The 13,545-nt window shown below is 41.7% G+C and overlaps 1 pseudogene; it reads right to left on the bottom strand.

Annotated features, from left to right (window-relative positions):
* Positions 1-7,764: 7,764 nt before the first annotated feature.
* Positions 7,765-11,852, bottom strand: LOC140233281 (uncharacterized; annotated as a pseudogene).
* Positions 11,853-13,545: the final 1,693 nt, after the last annotated feature.

Raw genomic sequence — 13,545 nt, 5'->3', positions numbered from 1 at the left:
AGATGGTCTGTCCATGTTACACGCATTCACCACTAAGTGTAGAAATGGTATAAAACACAATTTTCAATAGAATTTTACAACTGTCATTATCTTCTCTCATCAAAATTAAGCCATTCAATTGAAAAACAACAAAGTTTCAATGAGCATTCATAATTTGACCTTCATATGTTAGTACAATGTACGTGTCCTGCGTTACACGCGTTCACCCAAAATTTTTCATTTTGGCATAAATTTTAATAGATTGCTTGTTTGAAGCAATTTTGGGGCAAAGTTATCTCTCACTGAAGTGTTCTAGAAGATCAGATTGTATTCGTGGGTACTGCACATTGGAAACAGAAAATATAGAGACAACCCTCAACCCTGAAAAGTACCCTTTTACTGTGGAAATGCCCATGTGCTATTGGTTGAAAGTGCGTGCGTATGCAAATGAGGTAACGGACATTTGCCGCCAAACACAGTCCGATCCTTCGTGTTCGCTCGTGGCGCGTTAGCCATAGCTTCAATTCAGACTCCTTTCTACCAGCCACTGCATGCTTCTTCAAGTGCTTCAATGTAAAACAATAGTGAGCCTGGAGATTTTGCACTAAAATCTCCTGTTTCAATAAGACTTCTTTGCCAAGTTGTCTATCAGTCTCATCATTCAAGCCTTCAGCATGCTATAGGTGAGTTGATAATTCAGTATTTAGTATCTCTGTGCATATAATCGAGACTGTCAGAGCAGAGTTTAAACATGTTGTTAGCTGTGCACATTTCCTTCACATTGCACCACAACACTCGACGGCAGCAAGAAGTTTTCCACACGTGTTCCATTAAATAATGCACGCTGAGCATTCTCGCTCGACACTGTCTCTCAAGCATGCATACAGTGGAGTAAAGTTCAGCAGGCCTGAATCAGGTAGGGCCCATGAGGTTGGCTTGTAAATTGCGGCACACACTTTTTCAGCATTCACACAGTGTATCCTATAACCAATCCCTTCTCTCTCAATAGCAAACTCTCATCAAACTGATTAGGCTTTCCTACTTGTATGATGGGGGGTTGTGTACCCGGACAATTAAGAAGTTGAGATTTAACGGTTAGTTATGAATTTTTCACATTGCCATTCAGATTCTCAATAAAAATATTCCAATACACAATGATGAGGTTCTGAAAATGATACTTAACAGTTCCTCTAAAGCAAAGCGAACAAAATCAATTTTTGTCGTAATTAGAGTAACGTTACTTAACTGAAACCCTTGCAAATATATTTTGAACGTTGATGTGTAGCCAGCCTCCGTGTATTGTCTATGGGAATCGAATGGATTAACACTGAAGTTTGTAATTGTTATTTCTGACTTAAACATGCGCACAAGTTTCACATCGCGCGTGTGATAGAATACTGCGCGCTTCTTCTGGTTGACAAATCATGAAACAAATCGCCGAATTCTGCTTTAGAGAAGTTACCTAAAAAATAGCCCGACCAGACGCTGTTAATACGCTACGCGAGCTACATATGTACAGCGGCGACTGGGCTGTGTATAGTTACCTAAAAAATTGGTATTTATTCAAAAGCCATTGTATTTTATGCTTATTTTATGGGATTTTATTGTGTTTGTGGAAGAAAATTTGTAGTCCGGTCCCACAACTTGTCCGGTCCGACCACATACAGTGATACTTAAATTGGCTCGAGGGTCGAGCTGCGAAGACTCGTGAGTCATACCCCGTTTAGAGTCCAGTAGGGTAAGGGCACCAGTATTCGGTCAGCCCCCGGTATTCGGTCACTTATCACTAGTCACCAGCCAGTAAGTTCAACTGTCACAACACACGCAAATCACATTAATTCACATACTTCCACACTCATTCACAATAGGAAACTCCCTTAGCCCCCTCCAAAAATCCATCCAAAGTCCCAAATTTTACCGTCAAAAGTGCAGAATCGGCGCTACTTTCCAAAAGCGCGCGCGGATAAGGCCCAGTTATAAGAGTACGGGTCGCCAAAAAAGCGCTAAAAATCGAGAAATACGCCGTTCTCTCGCGGGATTTTTCGCTTATCGCAAGCTTGGAGTGTAATGGTATCCTCAAAAACGCAAAAGAAAAACAAAATGTCCGTACGTGCCGATACAGTGTCCCAATGTACAAGGGTTGAATGCAAGTGCCGAGGACCCAGTATTCGGTCACCAACGGTCGCCGCAACGTCCCCGATGCAATTCTGCGCCAACAAGGTAGCGCGCGCGCGCGTTTTTCAGCTGCCTTGAACACGCATTGACTTTGAACGCGCACATCGCGTGACCGAATACTGGAGCCGATGACCGTATACTGGGGAATTTTCAAGGTGAAACATTTCGCGATTTTGTGCAATAGACCGGTTTACTAATGATATGCATAATGACGTCAACCCCACGCGACCCTAGTGATTGTAACTAAGTCGGGCAAGCGAAATAAGCGCGGACGCGCGCGCCACACTGCTTTTGCATTCACGCGTGTATTGTCTACGATCATTACTCGCTGCGGATAATCGACAACTTTCGTTTGCTATAATCTTGCTTTGAGATGGCGTCAGCTTCAAGTTCTAGCCAAAGTTCGAGTAAGCCATGGAAGAATTGGACAGTTAAGGAATTAACTGAGTATTTTAGGGATATAGGTGTGAGCACAAGCGGCTACAACAAGGAGAAGCTTATCAAACTAGTGCAACTGCCGTAGCCGATTTGGATTTGCCCGTCGATCTCGACCTCTCCCGGGCGGACACCGGCCGGTCACTGCAGGAGAAGCTCGCTAAGCCTCTGGTAGGCTGCTCGTTCTCCGACCCTAACAAGCTCGCTGGGTTTACATCCAACTTCGAGAGTATTCCAGATTTTGGACTCTTTGACGTGTTCAACTACCTGATCATCAATTGGACTGACTATGACTGGAAACGCTAAAGGGATACAAGTCATTTGAGGACTACCGTCTTTTCGCGGATGGGAGTGTTTCAAGCCTGAGTTCAATGAGGTTTCGGACACGAGCCCTTTTCCTGTTATCCGTAGTGAGGTTAGGCCGACCGGACATACCTCAACAAACCAACGTACTAGACCTGGGTCGTGATGAATAAGTCAACGGGGGAAATAAATGTTGCCTACTGCGAATGTCAGGGACGTTCGGTCTATCATTGTTTTTGTTTTAATTCTAGGTCTAGGCCTACGTCTAGATCTACTCTAACCGTTAGATCTAGTCTAGATCTATATAGGGCTAGGCCCCCTAACTGTTATCGTTAATAGAAAAATAGGCCTAGGTCAAAATCGTCATTTTATTTCATGAGGTCTAATCAGTTTGAGTCTAACTTTAAAAATAAAAAAATCCTTGGAAACATATCGATTATGACAGATTCGTTGTCTAGTTTAGATTTCACAATCAATCACAATGCTTAAAATCATTGAAGTTTGAAGTGATGCGGTCATACTGTTGTATGTTCCGTAGCAGCAGTGTTTTCCACCCATTTTCAGAACTACTGAAGACAAAATCGAAGCCAAAATTCAATAAAATCGAAACTATAGTCCAAACTGCGTTTGATCACAGCAGAATTTTCCCTCATCTAAGGTTGGGAATTGATTTAGAGCCACACGAAATGCCAGAAGGTAAAATCGAAGTTGATGCATCGCACACATGTACACAACATACACGTAAGTATACATGTGGGGACGTGTCGGGGACGGCTGCAGCAGCCGACGTTGCAGGCTCGCATCCTTTGTTTGCCCGAGGTTGCGGCCGTGTGCAAAATTAAAGATCTGTGCATACATTAGTAAACCGGCCTATTCTGTGAGATATTTAACGAAATGAAAGTTGAGATTAAAGAAATTTGATATATTTCACATACATTGCTGTAGATATGATGTCTGTATGTATCATTTTAGTTTAAAAAATATTGCAAAAAAGCTTAAGTGACCGAATACTGGGGATGTTACCCTACAATTAGGTTATGGAGAACCTCTGGAGGACATGCTACAACTGTAGATGAAAACTAGCCATTTTTTATACAAACTCAGTGGGTGGTAATAGACCCCCATTTAGAGTCCCCCTGTCTAGGTTATATATTATTATGGAGGACCTTAACTATACACATCGGCCCAGTCACTGTACGTACGTAGCGCGACAGGGCTGTACCAGTGGACCTCCAAACACGAAGAGAGTTCGATCGCTTTGAATTTTAATACTTTAGATCATTTTTTGTCACCTCAAACTCATCTGACAAACAAAATAATAATGAGACTTCATATCTATGCTATCAATATTGAAATTGGAATTTAAAAACTTCCCTTAAATGATGGTTATATGCAGCATATGTGAACGGTTAGCGAATGGTACATCGTCTTTCATGCCAGGCCATTCCGAATATATCGGGAGGTAGGTAACATGATCTGAATGCCCTTTCAAAAGGTCGCACTGTCGACCGTGCTGCTACACCAACACCAAGCAGCGCATCGCACGCACGCAAAAGATATCTCCACAGAGATCAGCCTAAGGCGCCATTTTTTTGAATTCTGCAACGATGAACCCTGACGGTGTCAGGGAATCCGCCAGAAAGTGTCATTTTTTTGTTCCACGGACTTACCACGAGGGCTCTCAATGGACTTACGAACCTTCTGTAATACAAGCATGCACTTAAGGTGAGTAACGTTTGGTAACGTGTACATTGTTTATAAAGAACGTATAAGTTTTCAAAAGTTTTGTAGTTCTGTTGTGGTTCCCCACTTTCAAGGTGCCCGCTCGCTGGTCAGACGCTGTATTCGCACAGCGTCTGGTCAGGCTAGGAGGACCTCAGTCTGGAGCGTGGAGGATGAAAACTAGAGGATCTAGCCATTTTTTATACAAACATCAATGCCAGTGGGTGGTAAGAGAGACCCCTGTTTAGAGTCCCCCTGTTTAGAGTGAGTTCCGTAGATCTACATTTCTATGGAAACGAGTGGAAGGGCATTTTTTTTTTTCCCACCACAAACAGTGTTGGCAGGGTTCGAAATTGGCGATGGTCCGCCGGCCATTGGCCACCCAAAATCACGTCGGACTAGCTAAAAATCATAACATTCTGAAGTTACTAGTCCATCTGGCTAGCCAAAATATTGCTTCAGTGTTAAAATTGATTCTAAGTAGTCCGCCTGGCTAGTTAAAAAAAAAGTTAAGTGCGACCCCTGGTTGGTCACTGGAAGTGTGTGCCATGTTCATGCTAGTCTGGTTTTCAGACCGTCTTCTCATACTCATTTCCTTTTCAGAATATTAATGCCTTTTAACAACAAAAGAAGCAGCAGGTTTAGCTGAAAGATTATGCCAGACATGTACTGCATCATGGGGGAGGTAGTCCATGGGCCAGGCCAGATATTGGTACCACCTGAGGTGGCAAAACCTTTTTGGTGTCAAAACCTTTTTGGTGTCATTTTGTTTGTCGGGCATTGATATGCTTATCAAGCTATGATAGCATTTCCAAATGAGTAGCTTAGTCATAATAAATGAAATTTTAACCAATTTGGTCTCGTTGTTATATCCCTATACTTCTGAATCGAGACTAACCGCTATACAAAGAACCGCTATAGACCGATTCTGTGACGCGCTATGTGTATTTTTGGCATGGGCAGCGCCATTACTGCGGTGTCTCAGCCGACCCCCTCTCCCCCACCGCCTTCCGCGCACGGAATGAAAAACTGATGCATTAAGGTTGTTTTAGCCAATGGGCGTCTCGTACTGAGTGCGCGAATGCTTGCTAAATGCGCGAACCTTTGTTACAAGTGCGTGATAAACATGTTGCCCGGGGGGTGGGGGAGAGGAGGGGGGGTCGGCTAAGACACCGCAAAATGAGCTCATGGCTGCGCCCAGTGCCACAAATTGTCTGCTGCCCTCAACGAACCCGAATCGGTCTATACAAACTATACAATCGAGACTAACCGCTATACAATGTCGATTGGGCAACTCGAACCGAGGCCAGTGAGGGAGATTTATTTGATTTGATATGTTATATTAATTTTGAATTATTTGCAATAAAATGAAAATAATATTGGGTAAAATTTGGAAATTTAAAGAAATTTTATGAATATAGATTTGGCGTAAATATTCCTCGAGGAATGACAAACGCCAAATAAATTCAAATAACAACAACAAAGAGCACTGTCTTCTGTATGTTCACAGGTGTTCTGTTGTAAACGCGGTGGGATTAGTCTTTACTCAAGGCAGCGAAGGGAATATCCAAAGGTTATGATGTCCACAGTGCTTAGTCTTTATTCAAGACGGCGAAGGGAATATCCAAAGCTTGTAATACAGCTAGTGTATATCCCTTTATATAAAAACAACAACAACATAAAAGGAATTCCTCGTGAATTTTACCGTATTTTTCAATTATTTATCATTTTCCGGTGAAAACGCTATGGTGAAAATGCTAATACCATGCCAATGTCGCTTTATTTCCATCCAACAATGAAAGATAATGCAAAAACAATGTACGGCCGGTACACTACAATACATTATAATAAATAATATTGCAAATGAACAGAGTGATTTTTGCTTAAAACTGATGTTTTTGTTGAGAGGGTAGTATAAAAACAGTAAAGATAATCCCTTTTATTAGGAACTTCAGATATGATAACGGTACATTGTTCTAGATAAAGACTAAGCGCACCGGGTGACAGCTGTGGACATCATAACCCTTTGGATATTCCCTTCGCTGCCTTGAATAAAGACTAAGCGCACCGCGTTTACAACAGAACACCTGTGGACATACAGAAGACAGTGAGTGCTCTTCTTTGTATAGCGGTTAGTTTCGATTCAGAAGTATAGGGATATAAAAACGAGACCAAATTGGTTAAAAATTCATTTATTTATATGACTAAGCTACTCATTTGGAAATGCTATCATAGCTTGATAAGCATATCAATGCCCGACAAACAAAATGACACCAAAAAGGTTTTGCCACCTCAGGTGGTACCAATAACCTATTTTTCGGGTCTTGGCCCATGGACTAAGGGGGCTATTACTATTACTTGATTGATATTTATTCATTGCCAATCGATTCCAACATGTGTAACTCTGACAGTAAGATGGGAGGGGGGGGGGCACTTGAGAGATTTCTTTTTCGGGGTTGGGGCGTTTTTGCCTAAGCAAGTTTTTATCACTGAATTAGGTTTATTGGCAAGCTTTTTTTCACCCGCTGGTAGAGGGCTTTTTGACCAAGGGGTGATGGTTATGCTGTAAACAAAAGCATTTTTATCAAAGTCTAAAAAAAAATTTAAAAAATAAGCCTAGCATCCCCCCCCCCCCCATTCTGCACCAGTTGGCAGAGACAAAAGTAGGGTGTCTGAAGGCGATTTTTATTTTCGTGTTGAGACTTTTTTCTACATATCTGATAAGATCAAGTTGTACATGAAAACAAAATATTCCAAATCTCATAACTTACGGATGTTTAAATCCAGAGATATGAGCTTCGAAAGTTGAGGCTAGATTAGACCATTTTTGGCCGAAAGCACGTAAAAAAAGTGGTACACAGCGCGAGTGTGAGCACGTCAGTTTTGCCTGATTTGCCAGGTAAGTGTACAATGAGGTAATGAGCGCGCGGTGGTGAAACATGATTATGCAATCTTCCATCGAGTGTATTCGGTTTCGAGGACGCGCTGTCTAGCTCTGCCCACTTTAACGTACAGTGCTCGTCATGATCTTTGACATTGGCAATGACGTCATTCTCCCCTTGTGTATGACGCACGCACAGTTCCAGCTGGTGGCTGCTGCAGCTGGAGAAATTGTGTACTAGTAGCCTGATGACACACGTGGACATCCGCCTATCCATTGACCAGCGCATGCAGCGCACAGGTTTGCGCCGCTGCCTGGCTGGCTGGGCCAGGGTACCGTACGTAGCTGTCCCTCCCGCCCGCAAGCTGGCAGGCCAGCAGGCCAGCAATGGCCAGTTGTGTCTCTTTGCGAATCATCTTTTGAGAGCCAAAATCTGGGCAAGGAGTTCAGATTAGGACATTTAGTTTTCATGTCAAGGTCTGTGTTTAGTGTCATTATAGTAAGTGATACTTTCTCATTCGATATTTAACAGTTTATTCCAAAGAATGTATTCTTCGGTGACCCGCACCTCGTCATAGTTAATGTTTATGCATATTTGAATCACATTTAGTCACAGAAATCTTATGAAATCCCACTCACATACAGGAAAAATGCTGAAGATTCCAATAGAACCGCGAGTTCACTGATCGATGCCGGAAAATCACAGCTATCATCCTCAAACACGATCGATGTCATCGAGTTGTGCGCATTCAAGGGGGGCCCGCACCTCGTCACCCTTGCCCCCATTGTTTTAAATTGTTATTATTGTTGTTGTTTTAAAATTCAATAAACAGCAGGTTTTTTCTTCTTTATTCTGTTCATAATTTGATAATATTTCCAGTTCTAGAAATTTATTTAAAGTGACAATTTTAAAGATTTTAATACTTTGAATTGTTCAATGTTCTGATAAGAAATGATTTGCTCCTCCTGTCTTTCTTCTACTGTGCGTATGTTGCTGTATGGTTGTGTTATATGTTTCTTTCCATAAATTCGTAATCAGCATCAAATTATTCAGTTTCTCTTTTGGAAACTTACTATATAACCTTTCGTTTAAATTAAAAAGGATATTCTACTGAACTTGCACGTTTCGAAGTAATGCTGTGTCTTCATGTTCCGATGATGATGAGTCGATAAGTGTGTTTTGTATTTTGTGTGGTTCATTTTCAATATTCATAAATTCATGACACGACTGTGCAGTCACTGCAAGAAACAGGCACACAGATGCACACACACACAAACATACATAATCATATACACACAAACACACAGAAAACAATCATGCTTAATGCAATTTCGTAGGCATACTGTAGACATAACGAATGCAACCTCATCAAGAAATATTTAACGTGAAAACCAATCAAAAATAAAGCAAGGTAAACACTATAAGATCTCCGTTACCAAAATTTTTCTTCATTTTTTTTTCTCATTTCAGTGGCAAGGGCATTCGAAGATATCGTCTTCGACAAAATTGTGCAAAGGTGTGCAATATTTTTGATGCACCCAGTGTGTACAGTGGTTGTAATCGCATGCAACCCAAGAGAAAATCTCGATTCCTCGAGATTTAGCACGATTTTGAGGAGTGTTCTGTTTACAGACGCAGCATGGCTCCTCGTCACCACCGTCCGTGTCCTCATCGTCGCTGAACAGCCTTCAATGTAACTGTGGCTGACATGCACCCGATGGACCTGGCTGCGACTTGTTGGTATTTTCAGTGCTCTTTGTCGGCCCATCTGGTGGATCTTGTTGCAGCTTCGATTTTCTTTTGGCCTTTGTGGATGTCTTCTTTGCATCAGCCTTTCTTGATTTCTTGTCACAAAGGAGCAAGTAGGCCGCATCCTCTATTGTCACGCATTTTCCGGATGCGTTGAAGCCATCACTATTCCCCCCCCCCCCTTCTTGTTAGGCTCATGTGGAGGACTCGGAGTTCTTGATTTGAGGAACTCCTCCGCAGACACTTCCTGGTTTGGGCCGGCATCACCCATGACTCCTACTCGTCTGTCAACACCATGGTCGTTGAGTACCTTACTGTGGTCTGTTGGTCTCGGTGTGACCATGATACTTGGTCTTGTTGCCTGTTCGATTTCAACTGCGTCCGGATTGAAGGGGAGAATTCCCGCCTTGCGGAACGCAGACTTGAGATTCTCCACCTTCATGCCCCGGAGGTATGCGATGGAGGATAACCTTCCGACATCAAACCTCGTTATGTGTTGCCTGGGATGTTGTTGCATAAACTTCCCACATTCCGTGAAGTGTGCTCTCTTCATTGATAAGAAGCACGCGTTGTCCAGTGGCTGTAGCACATTGGAAGTATGGGCAGGCAGTACGAATAGAGTGATGTGATGTTGACGTGCAAACTCAGTCACAGGTATTGAAATGTGAGAGGTATGTCCATCATACAAGAGTAGGATGTGCTTATTCTCTTTCTGATGTGGAAGCAACTTTAGGAAGTGGTCCTTGATGAATGTCTTGAACACCTCTGTGTTACTCCATCCGGAGCTCGTCATTGACATATTTGATCCAGGCAATGTCCCATCTAGCAATTTCTCCATGCCACGTTTTCCTTTGAAAACGTAATACGGCGGCATCGCTTGTCCTGCAGCATTTCTGCAGGCCAGCAGAGTTGTTGTTCCAATTCTTTGAGACGTGATCGAGTGTGTCTTCTGATTGGAACTGGCAACAACGGATGGTGGTGTATGTTCCGTGTTGAAGTTGGTCTCATACAAGACTTGGTTTGTCAAGAAGATGGTATTTGGTGAGAACTCTCTTCAACTCGTCAAAATACCGCAGGAAAACGTCTTTGCTTGTCGCCCTTGCCCTTTTCATGGAGAGCTTGCTTGGTGTTGATAACCGGATACAAGGCCATCACCGCATGAATCGACGCAACCAGTGCCTCGAAAGCAGTCTCCCTTTCAGTTGAGCTGGATGTCTGTTCAAATGGTCCACCATGTCAGTGGTGAGATGTAGCACCTGTGACGAGATGAAGTAGGAAATACATGAGAAAAAGACAATTGAATACATATGATTCTTTTCAAGTATAATATGGCAATGCAATAAAATATTTTTCTTTAGGTAAAATTAGGAACGTCAATATTTTGACATACAAATATTCATTTTCTATAATAAAAGGAACATGATAATCAACATACATGCGTCCTTGAAAGCCCATAGCCAACAGAAGCCAGATACCGAAGAAGATCCACCAGTGCCTTCTCTTCCTCCTTTGTCAACAAGGTGCCTCTCCCCAGATCCTCGCAGTTGTTTTTTGTGTTGCCATTCACACGGTCACTAAGGGTGGTGCGAGGTACTCCACATCTTAGTGCAGCTTCTCTCTTAGAGCAGCCATCCTTTACTAACTGCAAAGCCTGTTTTAGCTTGTCTAATGGGAAGGACCGCCGGCGAGCAGCCTTCCGAGGAAAAAGCTGTATAAAACAAAACAAGAAAGGAAATCAATACTGATGTCAATACATGCATACAACGATTCATTAAAGAAATATATGAATGAAAAAAGAAATAAAGGGAATAATTATCTTACCAATCACGCAAACTTACAACATACTCTAAATGTCATTTCTTTCATTTTCCTTTATCATGTAAGTATCAAGATAATCAACTTTTCTAACCCTGCAATGATACCATCATTTCGTCATCTTTTTTCTTTTCTAACCCTGCAATGATACCATCATTTCGTCATCTTTTTTTTTTTCTCAAAATTGTATCACGATAAATAATAGACACGTAAATTTCATATGTTATCTTTCAGCATTCTCTTCTCAAACATTCAGCCTTTTCAATGCTGTCGTCATGTCTTTCATCTTTACATTTAAATTACAAAGGTACAACATTCAATCTCTGTTTACAACCTCTCTTTCGGTAGTTACTTTTTCGACTTATCATCACCATCATAAGCATCGTCTTTACAACCATCACTAAAGCATTGTCAACAAAACATCTGTCCTCATCACCATTGTAAAAAACTAACCGATTGTTTAGCGTCCGTACGAAGGGCGAAAATCTACCCTAGGAGCTAACTTGTTAGTCGTCGTAGCTGGCGACAAATGCATGACGTCATGAGAATACAGAAATTTACGGGCGATCGGACTATACAGATACCTGACTGCGGTAAAAATTCACGATATTGACGCTCTTGCTTGCTATTAATTGAGACTCCACATAAGGTATGGATGTTACATTTTAGGCGTGCATTTCTTACGAAAATTTCAGATTTTCATAGTAAACTTACCTGTTTTCGCCTCATCTTGCTTGGTAGTGCTGGTCTGGAAGGGTTCCAAGCGTAGGGCGCACAGTCCCATGCGTACATTTTTGTTCTGTGCGCTTAAAGCCATTGTTACCCGTGGTGACGGTATTCTGGCCCCTGGCGAGGTGCAGGCACCTCACTATACTGCCACTTGTAATCTAACTTTGTTTCAGTGGCTGCATGCAAAATTAGTGTACATGACACAAACACATACACACACACACACACACACACACACACACACACCGCACACAAATGCAATGCAATATATTATGTTTGTTTCCGTGTTTTGTTTCTTGCAACGTCATGACACGTATTATTTCCTTCAAGTATGCATTGAAACGGGTACATTATTCTGTAGTGATCATGTATTAGCTGAACATTTAAAGTGGTCATTCAGCCTGACAATCCACATACCTTCCATAATTGTCTTTTTTTTTTTATACATTATTAGTGGAAAAGTGAGCAAAGGAAATGGGATTCCATCGGGAGTCGAACCCGAGACCTCCGGATTGCTAGACTGGTGCTCTACCGACTGAGCTATAGAAAGCCCTAGTACAGTGTTCGTCCCAGAAACCCTTTATAATTCTCAATGCTCGGGTGGTCAGAAGCTATAGCAGTGTGTTTGTGTGTGACACACACGCACACACTTAAACCTGGCATAAACCCGAAGGATAATTCAACTTGGGGATAAATGCGAGGGATCACCGAAGTGATGCAGATGCAGCTGTCGGTAAATTAACATTGTACTCTGGGGCAGATCCATGTATGCAATGAAAAACAAATAGTAATACAGTTGAACCTCTCGTATCCGGACAAGTCGGGACCGGGGCTCATCCGGATAAGGGATTTGGCTGGATACAGGAGACTCAATGCTTTATACATGTACATACCGTATAATAGAGCTCTATGGTACATACACATACACATGTACTGATGTAGCCCATTGTAGTACCACATGTAGTAATGTGTATACTGCGACCTTTTCATTGTTACACTCAGTAACAGACCCCAAAATAGAGGTTCGTGTTTGCAAGCGGAAATCATTTTCTTTTATAAATTCTTGGGATGATTTACCTAAATAATTATTAAGAAATGTATCAAGTATATGTAATTCATGTGTGTTTCCTCCCGTAATTATTAAAAAAAGATAAAAAAAATCACGGCGAGATTGCGTCCGGATAATAGAGAGATCCGGATAAAGGGAGGCCGGATAATAGAGGTTCAACTGTAGTTTAAATACAATGCGAGATTCAACAGGTAACCAATGCAATGAGGACAAAACGGGTAATGTGAGTATTTCTCCTGGTAAGGGTAACAATGCGGGCTGCTGAATTTTGCAATTTTTGTAACCGTGAAAGTTGAGATTGTGGTAGTTGAAATAGGAGTGCATTACCAAAGTCAAGTCGGGATGATATAAGAGCCTGAACGAGTTAAATACTTGCGAATAATGCCCAAATTGCGTATTGCTGATATGTCACGGATTTACAGACAGCAGAGATCTGAACAAACATGGACATTGTAGAAACAAATAATACTCCAAGATTTCTACATGAAGCAGTTGAAACCCACAAAAAACAATAAATCAGTCAATTTTCTGTACATAGCCATAGTGGTGTTAAAGTGTGTTTACATTGACTTTTAGTTGTGTGCCATTTCAGTACTCTTGGTGACTTTAAGCTGAAAAATGCTAACCATGTTCCATTTTTATTCAATAATAAGGTACAAATAATATTTCAGGTCATCTCCAGATCTT

The sequence above is a fragment of the Diadema setosum genome, chromosome 9 (assembly GCF_964275005.1).
Source record: "Diadema setosum chromosome 9, eeDiaSeto1, whole genome shotgun sequence".
NCBI classification, from domain to species: Eukaryota; Metazoa; Echinodermata; class Echinoidea; order Diadematoida; family Diadematidae; genus Diadema; species Diadema setosum.
Note: the sequence above shows the minus strand (reverse complement) of the source record. Positions and strands in the feature narration are given on the sequence as shown.